Source organism: Salvelinus sp. IW2-2015, unplaced genomic scaffold (assembly GCF_002910315.2).
Source record: "Salvelinus sp. IW2-2015 unplaced genomic scaffold, ASM291031v2 Un_scaffold245, whole genome shotgun sequence".
Classification (NCBI taxonomy): Eukaryota; Metazoa; Chordata; class Actinopteri; order Salmoniformes; family Salmonidae; genus Salvelinus; species Salvelinus sp. IW2-2015.
Window position 1 is genome coordinate 732745 of NW_019942528.1, and position 16572 is coordinate 749316.

The window sequence follows — 16572 nt, forward strand, 5'->3', positions numbered from 1 at the left end:
GATGGAGACGATGTGAGGAGGAGACCATCTCTCTGGATTCCGAAGGCATGAGGTATCATGTTAAGACTGTGAAAGTACTATTTACTTCTACAATGGTGAGGAGTCCTCATCAAAATCAAAAAATCAAATTTCTTTTACAGGACCCAGATGCTTATACAGTGGGAAAACCAGCCTGGCAACATAGTGCGTATTAATAAAAGGCCACCACATCCTGCCAAATTCCAGCTGCGCTAATTGTATTGTGTTCACAGAGCTCACAAGCTATCAGAAAGTTGTATGGCAACCACCTCCGGCGCCAAATGAACTGGCAGACATAGACATTCAGTAGCAAAGAAAAAGATGGAAAATCTTGCACTGGAGTCCGAAATAAAAAAGAGGACAATTAGGAAACTGGACCTTGAAATAAAAAAACTTGAGAGGGAGGTGAGATATGCCTTCAATGTACACTGTATGTACTGTAACCAAAATGTATTAATCATTATTTTTCTTTCCTCCCCCAGCTCCAAGAAGATGACACAGCTCAAAATAAAATTAGGTATATTCTCGTAAAGTCAAGTGAGCCATGACATATGAGCTCTTATTGTGAGCACACAGGACGGTGGCATCTTTCTAAGTTTTTTTTTATTTCCCAGCAATCAGTACAACCAAGTCATCGTTATAAGGCATCGCCCTCTTTTGCCCACCCCCCAGCACCAGGTGTGGCCACTAGCCTATATGAAGGCCCAAAATTGTGTGTTCCTTTCTGCTCTGACAATGGCATGCCCATTCGTGCGAGATGTGGTGGATGAAGAAGCACTTGTGCTGAGGAGAGCCTTCAGGCGAGAAAGGGTCTTCAGGGACGGGTTGGACCCACTGGCCTTCCCTGATGACCATCTATATGAAAGATACAGGTTTTCTGGAGATGGCATCAGGTATCTATGCAGACTACTGGGTCCCAGGATTAAGCACCGCACTGCACGGAGCCATGCACTGAGTGTGGAGCAAATGGTTTGTGTGGCCTTGCGCTTTTTTGCTAGTGGAGCCTTCCTGTACTCAGTGGGGGATGCAGAACAGCTGAACAAGGCCACAATTTGCCGCACAATAAGGAGTGTGTGTCTGGCTATCAAAGCATTAGCAGATGTCTTCATCTCCTTCCCTGGCCACAGAAGACTCTGTGACATCAAAGAGGAGTTCTATAGGATTGCAGGTAAGAGGATCTACAAATTACAGGACAACTGTTAACACATAGTAGGATACTCATTACTTTGTGTGACAGGTTTCCCCAATGTCATTGGTGCAGTGGACTGCACACACTAAGGATAAAAGCCCCCTCAGGTGCCCATGAGGCCGATTTTGTGAATAGGAAATCCTTTCACAGCATTAATGTTCAGGTGAACATAACTTTTTGATATTGTCCATTGACGACACACTCTGCATTGCCAGTGATGTGCATTGATTGGTGTAATATTCCTCATCTTATGATTTCAGATGGTCTGCAATGCTGACTGTGTGATCAGCAATGTTGTGGCAAAATGGCCTGGCTCAGTCCATGACTCCAGAATCTTTCGGGCCTCTGAAAGCTATCAGTGCCTATCACAAGGTAAGCCACACAACCCTATTTTAACCATCATGGCTGTGTCAAGAATATCACTGTGTTTATGAGGTAGTAATGATGAGATTTTGTGTTGACAGGTGAATTCTCTGGTGTGTTGCTGGGAGACAGGGGGTATGGCTGCCAGCCTTTTCTCCTGACACCTTTCACAGACCCCCAGGAAGCACAGCAGGCCTACAACCATGCCCATGCCAGGACCAGGGCCAGAGTTGAAATGACCTTTGGCCTCCTGAAGGCACGCTTTCACTGCCTTCACAAATTAAGGGTCAGCCCTGTTAGGGCATGTGATATTACTGTGGCTTGTGCTGTCCTCCACAATGTGGCCTGCCTGAGGAAGGAGAGGGCCCCCAGAGTGCCACCAGCCATGGACTGGGACAATCCGGCAATCTTTCCTGATGACGACAGTGGTCGGCTGCTGAGGGACCAATATGTGTTGAATTATTTTAGTTAGTATGTGTGCTTTCAATTTTGGTTAAATATGTCCTGCGGTGGCAGAGGAATTTGGGTTTTTTTGGGTTCGTTTTTTGACGAATTTGGCCTCTTATGATGTTTGTGCGGTATACTGTGTGTAATACAAGGCTGCAGGGAGGCTACTGCATCCATTCATTTGTCTGTTCAGTTGATGTGTATGGATTTGTCCTGCTTTATTTTAGTGTGCAGACATGCAGGGTGTGTTATATACAGACCTTTGAATGTGTATGTATCATTTTGTATAATATGCTTGGATTCTGTGCTTTCCATCTTGTAGAGTCACTGTGACTTCAGTTTCGAAAGGAGCTGATGGTTTACCTGCTTTGTTTTGTCCTTATTCAATAAAGGAACATAATGTTACACATTGTGTTTTTATATTCATATGGAATGTGTATTTGTTTATATGACAGAGTACTAGGGCCACACTGAAGAAAAAGGATAAAGTCATAAATTTATGAGGCTGGTTCTTTCTGCAGAAAAGCTACATATTGTTTTTACAGTTTTGATACTTATGACATGTGATACTTAATATTCTGGCACATCAGCATGTCTTTGTTTATGAAACCATACTGAAGTACAATTTCACGAAATGCCCCACATCTGTCATTTTAACAACTGTCCTCCTTTAAAACAACTGGTTACAATATTATGACTTGTGTTTTTTCCCCTCTGTGGCCCTAATATTCTATCATTTTATATATAGCCTTATAGTCTATGGGAAACTGTAAATTATCTAATGATAGCAACATCATTCTAAAAATCATTTTTTTTATCCAAAATCATTGAAATTAATGATCACAAACGTTTAAATAATAACAGTGGGTCTAGTTATATGTGATAACAATGTATAGTGAGCAGTGAAATAACTATTGGTTTCCATTTGTGGTGACTGCTGACTGACATTAGGGATGAGATTAAATAGATCCTGGAATTTAGCCTGGTCTGGAGCAGGCTAGCTCCACAGAATAAATCTCCATGGTAATTTATACCATAACATATCCTCCTGCCCCCTATCCATCTTTAGTGCAACCGGATTACGGATCAATTGAGCCAGGATCACCAAGATATCCTGGCTTAATCCCTTATCCTAGTTTTGTGCAACAGGCCCCAGATGCTGATTATGTTAAGATTCACAATAGCTTTTCTCGAATAAAGGGGCAATATACTTTTGCTACATACATTTTTGGACTTTTAGATTAATTATATGTACCCATTGATTCTTGAAAAATATGACTTATAAATGTTTTACCCCAAAGAGAAACCCAGAATATAAGCTTGTTTTACTCCTTTGTTTGTAAACAATGCAATTGTAAATAAACAACAGTATAACCTCTAAACATGGTTAAAACTAGAATTTTGATCTCATGGATGGTCAGTCCTTGCATCTTTAGCTCTGTTTATTAATTTGAGAGTGGTTTCATTTCTCCAGCCCTATCCTTCAAATATTTACCAAATCAGTGGTGGGGTGGCTGCTTTGTTATTGTTTGAACTGCAGATTGCCCCTTTCAGGGAACAATGTATTCAGTCCAATGTCAATGCTCTAGGTCAGCATCTGGAGTCTGTGTTTCAGCCCAACGGCAGCCCCACCACTTAGTTTGGTACAGAACAAGCTACATAATTTCGCTTTCATATTTCGCACTTGTCTGCCCTGAGGATTGAGCCCCCCACAACCCCCCTCTTCCCTGAGTCTGAATTGGTCCCTATGTGCCAACACAATAGGAAATTATTTAAAAGATGTGACTAGGGCTGTGGAGGTCATGTCATTTTGACAGCCGGTTATTGTCATGTAAAAGACTGCCAATCTCACAGTATTTGCCTATTGATATAAACAGGTGTAGCATCTCCAGGCCTCCATGGAGCCCACGCATACAAGCTGCATACAAGCTGCATACAAGCTGCATACAAGCTGCTGATGCGTGGCTTTGGAACATCTACGTTTTAAAAAGTCCAATAAATCAAATGTAATAAACACCATCACAATACATCCAATATTTATTTTAGTCAGGTGTAAAGAAACATTATGATATGAAGAAAATGTGCACTACCGGTCAAAGGTTTTAGAACACCTGGTCATTCAAGGGTTTTTCTTTATTTTCTACATTGTAGAAAAGTAGTGAAGACATTAAAACTATGAAATAACACATATGGAATCATGTAGTAACCAAAAAAGTGTTAAACAAATCAAAATATATTTTATATTTGAGATTCTTCAAATAGCCACCCTTTGCCTTGATGACAGCTTTGCACACGTTTGGCATTCTCTCAACCAGCTTCTTAAGGTAGTCACCTGGAAAGCATTTCAATTAACAGGTGTGCATTATTAAAAGTTAATTTGTTGAATTTCTTTCCTTCTTAATGCTATTGAGCAAATCAGTTGTGTTGTGACAGGGTAGGGGTGGTATACCGAAGATAGACCTATTTGGTAAAAGACCAAGTCCATAATATGGCAAGAACAGCTCAAACCGGTCCGGCCGACGCCACTGCTACTGGTCCGTCCGACGCCGCCGCAACTTTGGCAGCGGCAACTGGCCCGTCCGACGACGACGCAACTTTGACAGCTGCATCGGGTCCTGATCGACCCACACTGCGTTCCTGTGATTGTCCTCGAGGCCAGTGTCGTTGCGCTGCTAGTGCAGTGCGTCGGAGGGTACTGTCACAGATCCCTCCGGAACTTTCATCACGCACACCTGTCCCCTATTCCCACTGATTAGTACTTGTAGAAGTGTGCCCTTTGGTTTACGTTGTCTGTCGATTATTGTTACTATGTCTGTTGGTGCGTGTGAGTACCTGTGCTCTGTGTTTTGGGATTTTGTGCCCTTGTGGATTGAGCAGATGATTACGGGTCTCGTCCCGTGTGTTAATCATCGTGCGCTTGTGTTATTTATTTGAGGTACACCTCGCTCTTTTGTTTGGGTTTCAACCCTGTGTTTTTGTTACGTGTTTGTTTGGTCTTTGTCCCCATGCCCTTACACAGCATGCTGTAATTTGGGATGAATAAAAAACCCTATTCCGCATTCCTGCGCCTGTCTCCCGAATCATATATACCCGCGTGACATTCGGATTGGTCTGCCTTATTGAACGCTGCTGTCTATTTGAGCTCGTCAGTCTGTGTTGGTAATCCTGTCGAACATGGCTTTTAAAATGTTTTATTGTGTAGTGGAGCTGCATATGTATTGCTCTCCACTTTCTGGAGGATCAAGTTTTGAAATCAGTGGAATTAAGAGTATGATAGCTAAAGAGATGGAGAAAACATCAGTCCGGATTACATCTTCAAACTAAGGGCAGCCGTGGTATGGCATTCCTGACAGGGAGACGCGTCCATTATGCATGATGATGTATACAGGTAAGATAGTCTAGCGTTAGCTAGCTACATTTTCAGATATTACACGTTTCTAATTTTGACAGAAAGGTGTTTCATTTCAAGCTAAAGTGTACTGTTAGCTAGCTAGCTAACGTTAGCTGTCTGGCTCCCTAGTGGACGTTATTATTTGTTTCCCAGAGCCATTTGCTTTTCTAGTTAGAGCCTAATGTTAGCTTGCTAACATTGGACCTGGTTGGTTAGCTCCCAGCACTGTGGCATTGTTGGCACTATWTATGTCTTAAGCTAAAGTGTACTGTTAGCTAGCTAGCTAACGTTAGCTGTCTGGCTCCCTAGTGGACGTTATTATTTGTTTCCCAGCACTGTTTGCTTTTCTAGTTAGAGCCTAATGTTAGCTTGCTAACATTGGACCTGGTTGGTTAGCTCCCAGCACTGTGGCATTGTTGGCACTATATATGTCTTAAGCTAAAGTGTACTGTTAGCTAGCTAGCTAACGTTAGCTGTCTGGCTCCCTAGTGGACGTTATTATTTGTTTCCCAGCACTGTTTGCTTTTCTAGTTAGAGCCTAATGTTAGCTAGCTAACATTGGACCTGGTTGGTTAGCTCCCAGCACTGTGGCATTGTTGGCACTATATATGTCTTAAGCTAAAGTGTACCGTTAGCTAGCTAACTCCCCTTCTTGGCTTCCATGGAACCTTTCCCCTGTAGAATCTTTCCCCCACAGGAACCACACCTGTTGGCATTCTCACAAACAATCGCAACATTGTTTCAATAATATACAGAACTTTTCTCGCAGCTCTGGTATATAAAGTTGTTTTGAGGCCTTGCTCACAATTCATTCTGTGGCAGCACAATGACCAAACGATATACTGTATGTGAGGCTCTTGATAATATCTTTGATCATATCCTCATGACACTGGTGAGGAGGAGAGTCCTTGTTAAACTTTGACACAAAGTAGTGTGTTATAAACAGGACAATATGTTTCATCTGAGTATTTGTTATAATCAAAATAATCCATTTAGCATTTTTTTACTCAAAAACGAGTTGTATGAGCTCAGGTCAATGAGGCCTACAGGCCATACATAGAAAATACATGTTCAAGACTTGTAATTTTCACAAGAACTTAAGTTGATAAAAATATCTAACACAACATTAGGTGATAATATATGTATTATTATGGATTTATAATCAGTTATAATGGGGCGGTCATTTTGGACCGGGAAGACAGAATTAATTAACATGAAACGAACACAACAGGAGGGTTAACTAGCTAACGTTAGCTAGGGTGTGGGTGTGAACGATGCTGAATGGGTGTAGACAAAAAAGAGCTCTTCACGAGATACCAAAACATTCAAAGGTGATTTTCTCAAACGTGACTTTAAAGTTGATCAACTTTCAAAAGCAGAATTTCTTTCCCATTGTTCCTCAAATGCAGTGTATGATATATCATTTACTAGCTCTGTGTTTCTACTTTTATCCAATGTAAAAAAAAAAACACAATTTCACATTTTGTCAAATATGTGTTATTTCATAGTTTTGATGTCATCACTATTATTCTACAATGTAAAAAAAATACAAATAAAGGAAAACCCTTGAATGAGTAGGTGTTCTAAAACTTTTGACCGGTAGCGTATTTCAGAAGAACAGTAGTTGGCCTACTGTATGTTATCTGGCTATGCTCCATGCCAGAGGCTTGTTCATTTAGCTAACAAGATATGCTTATAAATCCTGTGCCATTATTTTATATGATTTTAAAGTAAGAAGAATATAATTGAATTCAGCTGAATAAAATAGAAAGGATATGTCTCCCATTCCGGAGTGAGTGTGCATATGAAGTGGCTATGTTGAGCGTAAAAAGGGATCATTTGAAACAGGTCCTATACACTAGATGTCGAGTTATTTGGCAACTTTGTGAATGATACAAACCTTAGAAATCAAAAAGTATATGGGCTGCATGATGCGACTATAGGCTATTGATGGTTTGAGAAAGCTTGCTTTCTGTTCCTTGCCTCAGGCTGCACAGCTGTTCTCTCATCAAGTGATCATATTTTCACCCATCAGACTATTATCAATTTAATCTGGTCTTTACTAATACGTCAACTTAGTTTCGATTTAATAATGGGCAGGAACAGGGGCAGGGGACAAAATGTCATCCGTATGCACTCGAAGGCGCATGCTATGATTCTTGGTTTGCTTCTTCGGTTTTACAGCTGAACTGTGTTTAATATGAGCAGCAGAGAAATAAATATAAGAACACTTATTTTACCCCAGACATCAAACACTGTTTGAGAAGCATGCTCTCACTGTGCGACAAGTGATATTCCCCTCAAACTCTGTAGGCCATGGGCTCTCCAACCAAGTTCCTGTAGCTACCCAGTGCTTAATTTAGGAAACCATGTTAAATCTGTTCGGGAACATTGATAGTAACATGTTTTTGCAGTGAAACATATTTCACTAAACTGTTGACAGCCCCTCTGCACTCGAGAACGGAATAAAGGCGAAAGAGGAGGAGATGGAAATGTATGGTGGTGAGATATTCTGTATAGCTAAAGGTTGTGCCACCCAATTAATTATGGAAATATTTAAAAAAAATCCTATTACTAGGCTAATCAAAATCAAATACAAATTCACTATAATTATATGCTAACTGTAAGCCGCCCTGCACAATCAATGAACCAACAGTATTGTCTAGGGTATCAGGTATTGTCACGTTCCTGACCTGTTTTCTGTTGTTTTGTATGTGTGTGATGGTCAGGGCGTGAGTTTTGGGTGGGCAGTCTATGTTTGCTGTTTCTATGTTGGTTTTGGGTTGCCTGGTATGGCTCTTAATTAGAGGCAGGTGTTTTGCGTTTTCCTCTAATTGAGAGTCATATTAAGGTAGGTTGTTCTCACTGTTTGTTTGTGGGTGATTGTCTCCTGTGTCAGTGTCTGTATGTTACGCCACACGGGACTGTTCCGGTTTTTGTTTGTTAGTTCGTTCGTTTTATGGAGTCTGTTTTCCTGGTTCATGCGTTCTTCACGTTGTATGTAAGTTCGTGTCCAGGTCTGTCTACATTCGTTTATTTGTTTTGTAATTATTCAAGTGTTTGTCGTGTTTTTCCGTTTTGTCTATTAAATCAATATGTATTCACAACCTGCTGCATTTTGGTCAAAGTCCCTGCTAACTCTCTTCGGATGAGGAGAAGGAGGAAGCCCGTTACAGAATCACCCACCAAACCCAGATCAAAAGCAGCGGGTAACGGACAGCCACGACAGCAGCAGTGGGAAAAGGAGGATTGGACATGGGAAGAGATCCTGGACGGTAAAGGACCCTGGGCAGAGCCAGTGGAGTGTCGCTGCCCCAAAGCGGAGAGGCGACGTTATGAGGAGGCAGCACGGAAGCAGGCTGGAGGCCCGTGAGTAACACCCAAAAATTTATTGGGGGGGGCTAAAGGGAGTTGGCGAAGCCGGGTTGGATACCTGAGCCAACTCCCCGGGCTTGCCGTGGAGTAAGAGGGCGTCGTACCTGGTCAGACACCGTGTTATGCGGTAAAGCGCACGGTGTCCCCAGTACGCGTGCTTCAGCCCAGTGCGGGCTATTCCACCTTGCCGCACTGGGAGGGCTAGGTTGGGCATCGAGCCGAGTGCCATGAAGCCGGCCCAACGTATCTGGTCTCCAGTACGTCTCCTCGGGCCGGCGTACATGGCACCAGCCTTACAGGTGGTGTCCCCGCGTTCGCCTGCATAGCCAGTGCGGGCTATTCCACCTCGCCGCACTGGCAGGGCTACGGGGACCATTCAACCTGGTAAGGTTGGGGAGGCTCGGTGCTCAAGAACACGTGTCCTCCTTCACGGTCCGGTATATCCGGCGCCACCTTCCCGCCCCAGCCTAGTACCACCAGTGCCGACACCACGCACCAGGCTTCCAGTGCATCTCCAGAGCCCTGTTCTCCTCCACGCACTCTCCCTATGGTGCGTGTCTCCAGCCCAGTGCCTCCAGTTCCGGTACCGCGCACCAGGCTGTCTCTCCGTCTCCTCCCTACAGAAACTGCCCGTCTGCCAGCGGCGCCTGACTGCCCGTCTGCCCAGCGGCGCCTGAACTGCCCGTCTGCCCAGCGGCGCCTGAACTGCCCGTCTGCCCAGCGGCGCCTGAACTGCCCGTCTGCCCAACGCGCCTGAACTGCCCGTCTGCCATGAGCCTGCAAAGCTGGCCCGTCTGCCATGAGCCTGCAAAGCCGCGCCGTCTGCCAAGAGCCTACAGAGCCTTCCGCCAGACCGGATCAGCCAGAGAGCTTCCGCCAGACCGCGATCAGCCAGAGCCTTCCGCCAGACCGGATCAGCCAGAGCCTTCCCCAGACCGGATCAGCCAGAGCCTTCCGCCAGACCGCGATCAGCCAGAGCCTTCCGCCAGACCGGATCAGCCAGAGCCTCCGCCAACCAGGACCAGCCAGAGCCGTCCAGCCAGGACCAGCCAGAGCCCGTCCAACCAGGACCAGCCAGAGCCGTCCCAGCCAGACCAGCCAGAGCCGTCCAGCCAGGACCTGCCAGAGCCGTCCAGCCAGACTGCCAGAGCCGTCCAGCAGGACCTGCCAGAGCCGTCCACCAGACTGCCGGAGTCCCTCAGCCCGGACCTGCCAGAGTCCCTCAGCCCGGACCTGCCAGAGTCCCTCAGCCCGGACCTGCCAGAGTCCCTCAGCCCGGACCTGCCAGAGTCCCTCAGCCCGACCTGCCAGAGTCCCTCAGCCCGGACCTGCCAGAGTCCCTCAGCCCGGACCTGCCAGAGTCCCTCAGCCCGGACCTGCCAGAGTCCCTCAGCCCGGACCTGCCAGAGTCCCTCAGCCCGGACCTGCCAGAGTCCCTCAGCCCGGACCTGCCAGAGTCCCTCAGCCCGGAGCTGCTGCCCCTATCCCGGAGCTGCTGCCCCTTATCCCGATGCTGCCCCTCTCATCTAGGTGGGTTTAGTTGGAGGGGTGGTCATTGGGGGGGGATACAGAAGCGGGGAGTGACTATGGTGGTGTGGGGACAGCGTCCGGAGCTGAGCCACCCACCGTGGTCAGATGCCCACCCAGGACCCTCCCCTGGACTTTGTGCTGGTGCGCCCGGCGTTCGCACCTTGAGGGGGGGGGTTCTGTCACGTTCCTGACCTGTTTCTTGTTGTTTGTATGTGTGTATGGTCAGGGCGTGAGTTTTGGGTGGGCAGTCTATGTTTGCTGTTTCTATGTTGGTTTTGGGTTGCCTGGTATGGCTCTTAATTAGAGGCAGGGTGTTTGCGTTTTCCTCTAATTGAGAGTCATATTAAGGTAGGTTGTTCTCACTGTTTGTTTGTGGGTGATTGTCTCCTGTGTCAGTGTCTGTATGTTACGCCACACGGGACTGTTCCGGTTTTTGTTAGTTCGTTCGTTTTATGGAGTCTGTTTTCCTGGTTCATGCGTTCTTCACGTTGTATGTAAGTTCAGTGTCCAGGTCTGTCTACATTCGTTTATTTGTTTTGTAATTATTCAAGTGTTTGTCGTGTTTTTCCGTTTTGTCTATTAAATCAATATGTATTCACAACCCGCTGCATTTTGGTCAAATCCCTGCTACTCCTCTTCGGATGAGGAGAAGGAGGAAGCCCGTTACAGGTATGAAGGTAAGACCCAGATGCAGACACGTTGAATTAACAATGGTTTAATAATCCAACAGGGGCAGGCAATAGACAGGTCAAGACAGGCGGGGGTCAATAATCCAGAGGGGGGGCAAAGGTACAGGTCGGCAGGCAGGCTCAGGGTCAGGCAGAGTGGTCAGGCAGGCGGGCTCAGAGTAAGGACAGGCAAGGGTCAAAACTGGGAAACTGGGAAAGAGACTGGGAAAGCAGGAGCAGGTTGACAAAAACGCTGGTTGACTTGACAAACAAGACGAACTGGCAACAGAGAAACAGAGAACACAGGTATAAATACACAGGGGAAGATGGGCGACACCTGGAGGGGGGTGGAGACATTCACAAAAACAGTTTAAACAGATCAGGGTGTGACATAGAGCTATAGTTCTCTCCCAGACTCATGGATAGACATTTCGGAGCATAAGGTATCCGGTCCATCCAGTATGCATAATAATACAGTCCACACTCAAAGGCGATTACTAGAGTTTGTTTAATTTTAGAGTATAGGCTAGACCAATTATGTACCAAAGACATCTTAAATCAGTTTTGTTTTATGTTTTACTGCCATGCATAATATGCAGTAAGCTATGTATTGTATAACAGCACAATCATAATTTTTCAAGCTTGGGGTCATAAGCCTATGCGTATACACAAACTCTAATATGCGTATGGGGGTTTTGAATTAATCATCACCTTAGAAAGCACTGTCCATTTTGTTGTGTTCGGCTTTGAAACAACATCCACAACGACCATGTTTTACACTCACTTTCAACCTGCTGTCCAACGTCTTTCTTCAAATTGATAATCACAGTGAGGTGCGTTTTAAAATAATGATACTGTTTTGATGATAAGTGTTTGACGTGATTTTCGATTGCATTTGCATTGATGTCAGAGTGGTTAGAGGGACAGTAGAGCCCTGAGTACCAGGCCATTAGGACCTGATGGTCGTTAGCAAAGGTCTGTACTACCAAATCATGTCCAGAGTGCATAAAAGGAGATTACCGTTACTCAACGGTCACGTGGAATTTTACTGTGGTCATGACTCATGACCGCCGGTGTGGCGGTAATACGGTCACCGCAACAGCCCTAGATGTAACAGTAGATTAAACTGTTACAGTAGGTCATTTTGTGTTTATCACAATTCAATATTTCTTCCAACGACAGGATAGATGTATTTATTGTAAGCTTAAATCATGGGTGGCTGCAGTTGACAGTGCATTAAAGGGATTTTACAGTGAGTAGTACAAGATTTGACAAAGTTCGGTTGCCCCCCCCAGAAAATAGAATTAGTGACAAACATGATTAATTTCTAGACGATTCTGGGCTTCCAACATTGTGGCAACAGTTTCAGCATGACAGTGCCCCGTTGCACAAAGCGAGGTCCATACAGAAAGGGTTTGTCGAGATCAGTGTAGAAGAACTTCACTGGCCTGCACAGAGCCCTGACCTCAACTCCATCGAACACCTTTGGGATGAATTGGAACGCCGACTGCTCGCCAGGCCTAATCGCCCAACATCAGTGCTCGACCTCACTAACGCTCTTGTGGCTGAATGGAAGCAAGTCTTCCCAGAAGAGTGGAGGCTGTTGGCTCACCTTACCCCAAGGCAAATATTTTGACTATTTTAGCCCACACAGCTACAAGAATGCACTTTCATGCTCGGTTTAGGACATCCTATTGTAGCTTATAACGACCCCAACTGATGTATAAAACAATCTTAAAAATATCTACTTTGGTTTAGATACAAGCATCATGAAACCTATAACACCATACATTAATTTGACTTTATGAAAATCTGTTTTTGGACCTAACTTGCTTACCACTTTTTCCATGTGGTTTCTTTCTTTACAGAATCCATGAAATGACAACCTCTCCCTATATATTAGGTCACATGATTATTAATTTTGTGTATGGTTTCCTAGAAACAAGGGGTTGCTCAACTAACACATTTGTTCAAATTACCCCACTCTTTCCTATGGACGTACATGCACATACACACACTGGTGATAGCTAGTGATTTTCAGTGTAGGCTCACACTTCGATCATGAAGCACTCTAAGGGGTGAGAACCAGTACTTCTGAAATCCTTTCATAGTTTGACTTTCTACAACATACCCTGTTTGGGAAACCTTTATTTAAGGAATAGCCTGACTAAAAAATGCATTAACATTTTTGGTTTTAGGTCAGGGACAGGCCACCTTAACAATTTACATTGTCCCTCAAAAGTACAAAGTGTGTTCAATAATGCAGGAGGCTGGTTTAAATGCACACTCACCACTGCTACTGATTTCAAGGACTCCATCCTCTTCACAGCACATAGATAAGACAACCATCGACCAACTCAAGGTCCCCTCAAGATCATCAAATTATCTGATATGATCACAAACAGGGTTGAATTTTTATCACAGCTTCTAGGCTGTGTCCGTATACATTTTTGCACCTGGGAGTCTGAATGTCAGCATTTGAGTATGTGCTCAAAAAGCTAAAATAATTAAATGACCAAAATGTATGTAAATATTTGTAATATCTCTGACCTGAAATGAATGTGTAGATTAGCACATTTGTATTGTTCCACACTAATCACTTTGTTTTTAGTTAGGTGCCAAATTCCCATCATTCCAGAGGTAGGCTATTTCGAAGACCATAAAAGTTAATAAAAGGAATCACACGTGATATAATTAACATAAAATACATTAAATGGCACTGCGGGTCCCTGATGTTCCATTCACAATGTCAGTTGAATTAGCCTCGATGGCAGTGCTAGACATCTGAGAAGCCCATCCAGTGCTGTCTCAGCGATAGCCTCAGCCTGGGAAAGGCTTATCCTGAACGTACTGTACCAGGGCATCTGCCTGTCTCATTTGTCATTAAGATTAAAAAGACAATGAAAGGCTGATAAAAACATGTTTTAACTGAGAGTATGGTGAGACTCCACACGCTGATGGATGTTTCTTCAGAAGGAGATTCACTGTCAGACACCTCGTTGTTCCACCAACTGCTTACGGATGTGAACATTAGTTTCAGAACATTAATTTCTCTGGCATGTCTCACAAAAAAGCAACAATCTTGGCAAAGTAAACTAAGGGAGAAAGGGATGACAACAAATGTTTACCGCAATATGTGGGCCTATCTTTTGTGTCACTAATCCTTTGTAAAGTTGGAAACAATTCGGTGGAAAATCCAATTGGTTGTTAATGAAGTTATTAGATGTAATTGAGGTTTGAGTGGAAATGCCTCTGCTCAAATCTATTAATTGGCAGTATACTGTATACAAACCAGAACTACTATACCTGTTCCCCCTGTGCAATTTCATTACTTTGTGCTAACTGTCAATTGAAAGACCCGACTTGGCAAAGAGAGCCGAACTGCACATCAATATCTGACCACAACCTCCAACCTGCAAGCCCCACATAGTCGCCTCACCTCAGTGGCCAATAAGGTTTACCACCTAGATGTCATGATCGGCCACTTCTCTTTTTGGGCAGGTTCAGTTGGAACTACCCTTCAATCCACCTTGAGTGTCCATTATCCTTGAAGACAAAGTGGTAATGGGGGATATCATATGCTGGCCTGATATACAGTATTTGTTACTCTATTTGGGATCCTCTATGCTCTTCACTTGAAATACCCATACTCAAATATGGTAAACACATTTTAGTTTTTTTCAAAAAGTGCTGCTCAAAATGGATGGTGAGAAACTAAAACCGAAGCTGCAAACTTTTTAGAAACTAACTGTACATTTTCTTCAAGTGAAGAAATTATTCAGTTCATCCTTGAAAACGGTTACAGTAATCCTGTTCATATTCTGCCATCTCCATTGTTAACTTTCAAAAAGCATTTCCTGTGTCCTCCTACCTATCTGCCCCTGGGAAGCTGTGTGTGGGTAGGACAGGTGGCTCCAGACGCCCCCGGGCAGACAGCAGGGGCCCTCAGCCTGGGACTGAACCCACCTCCTGCAGCTGGAGCACCAGCGGGACCGGCTCAGGGCCTACTATTCCCGTCTGTGAGAGGAATTTCCTCTTCATGGACAATGAAGTGTGGAATAGCTTTAAGAGATACCAGTCATCAGATGGCCATAATTTAGCAACCCGCATGCCCGACCCAGCTGAGGATCTGTCTTTTTCAGCTATCTATTTCCTGTATTTGAGGGGTGCAAAATCCACTTGTCCCTTAAATCTCGCTGGATTGATTGCTTTCATTGGACTCCTGCGACTCTTTCATACTCTTGCTTGTGCCTGTCATTTCCCCCTGTTAACGTTACCATTGCGGAAATGTTTGTAATGACCTGTCAAACACACCCCGGTAATGGCTGATATGGTCTCAATGGCATACATTGTCTTTCCGTTGAATCTATAAGAATGCAAAATATTCTTAGGGGATTTTAACCCACCGTCTCAAACACTTACATTACAAGAAAGAGAAGATAGATTTTGATGGGTGTTCAAGTCATAATTTACACTGACCAAAAATATAAACACAACATGTAAAGTGTTGGTCCCATGTTTCATGAGCTGAAATAAAATATTCCTAAAATTTTCCATACACACAAAAAGCTTATTTCTCTAAAATGTTGTGCACACATTTGTTTCCATCCCTGTTAGTGAGCATTTCTCCTTTACCAAGATAATCCATCCACCTGACAGGTGTGGCATATCAAGAAGCTGATTAAACAGCACGATCATTACACAGGTGCACCTTATCCTGGGGACAATGAAAGGCCACTCTAAAATGTGCAGTTTTGTCACATAGCACAATACTACAGATGTCTCAGGTTTTGAGGGAGAGTGCAATTGACATGCTGACTGCAGGAATGTTCACCAGAGATGTTACCAGAGAATTGAATGTTAATTTATCTACCATAAGCCGTCTCCAACATAGTTTTAGAGAATTGGGCAGTATGTCCAACCGGCCTCACAACAGCAGACCACGTGTAACCACCCCAGCCCAGGACCTCCACATCCGGATTCTTCACCTGCGGGATCATCTGAGTCCAGCCACCCAGACAGCTGATGAAACTGTGGGTTTGCACAACTGAAGAATTTCTGCACAAACTGTTTCAGGAAAGCTCTTCTGCGTGTTCGTCGTCCTCACCAGGGTCTTTCAGTGTACTTTAAGTGCTGCCCGTCTTCCCAGTAGCCTACTTGGTGTGTGAACTGCTGACTGCTCATAACTTGCAGATGATAGTTGACATCTCAACCAGGATTAAGGGTCTGGACATTTTGTGACTTGTTTTGGTAATCAGTGTTTTCTCCTAGGACTGTGGCGGTCATGAAATTTTGTCAGCCGGTGATGGTCAAGCGAATAACTTCCGGTCTCATGGTAACCGTTAACCGTTATTAACAATTTGGGGGAGTGTGGACATGCGGCTAATCTGTGTATTTAGTTATTTTTTTACCCATTTTTCTCTCCAATTTCATGGTATCCAATTACAATCTTGGTATCCAATTACAATTACAATCATTACAATCTTGTCCAATTGCTGCAACTCCCATACGGACTTGGGAGAGACGAAGGTTGAGAGCAATGTGTCCTCCGAAACACAACCCAGCCGAAACACAACTTGACACAACGCCCG

General features: G+C 44.3%; 1 pseudogene; it reads left to right on the forward strand.

Annotated features, from left to right (window-relative positions):
* Positions 1-666: 666 nt before the first annotated feature.
* On the forward strand, positions 667-2443 carry LOC139023899 (putative nuclease HARBI1; annotated as a pseudogene).
* The last annotated feature ends 14129 nt before the right edge of the window (positions 2444-16572 follow it).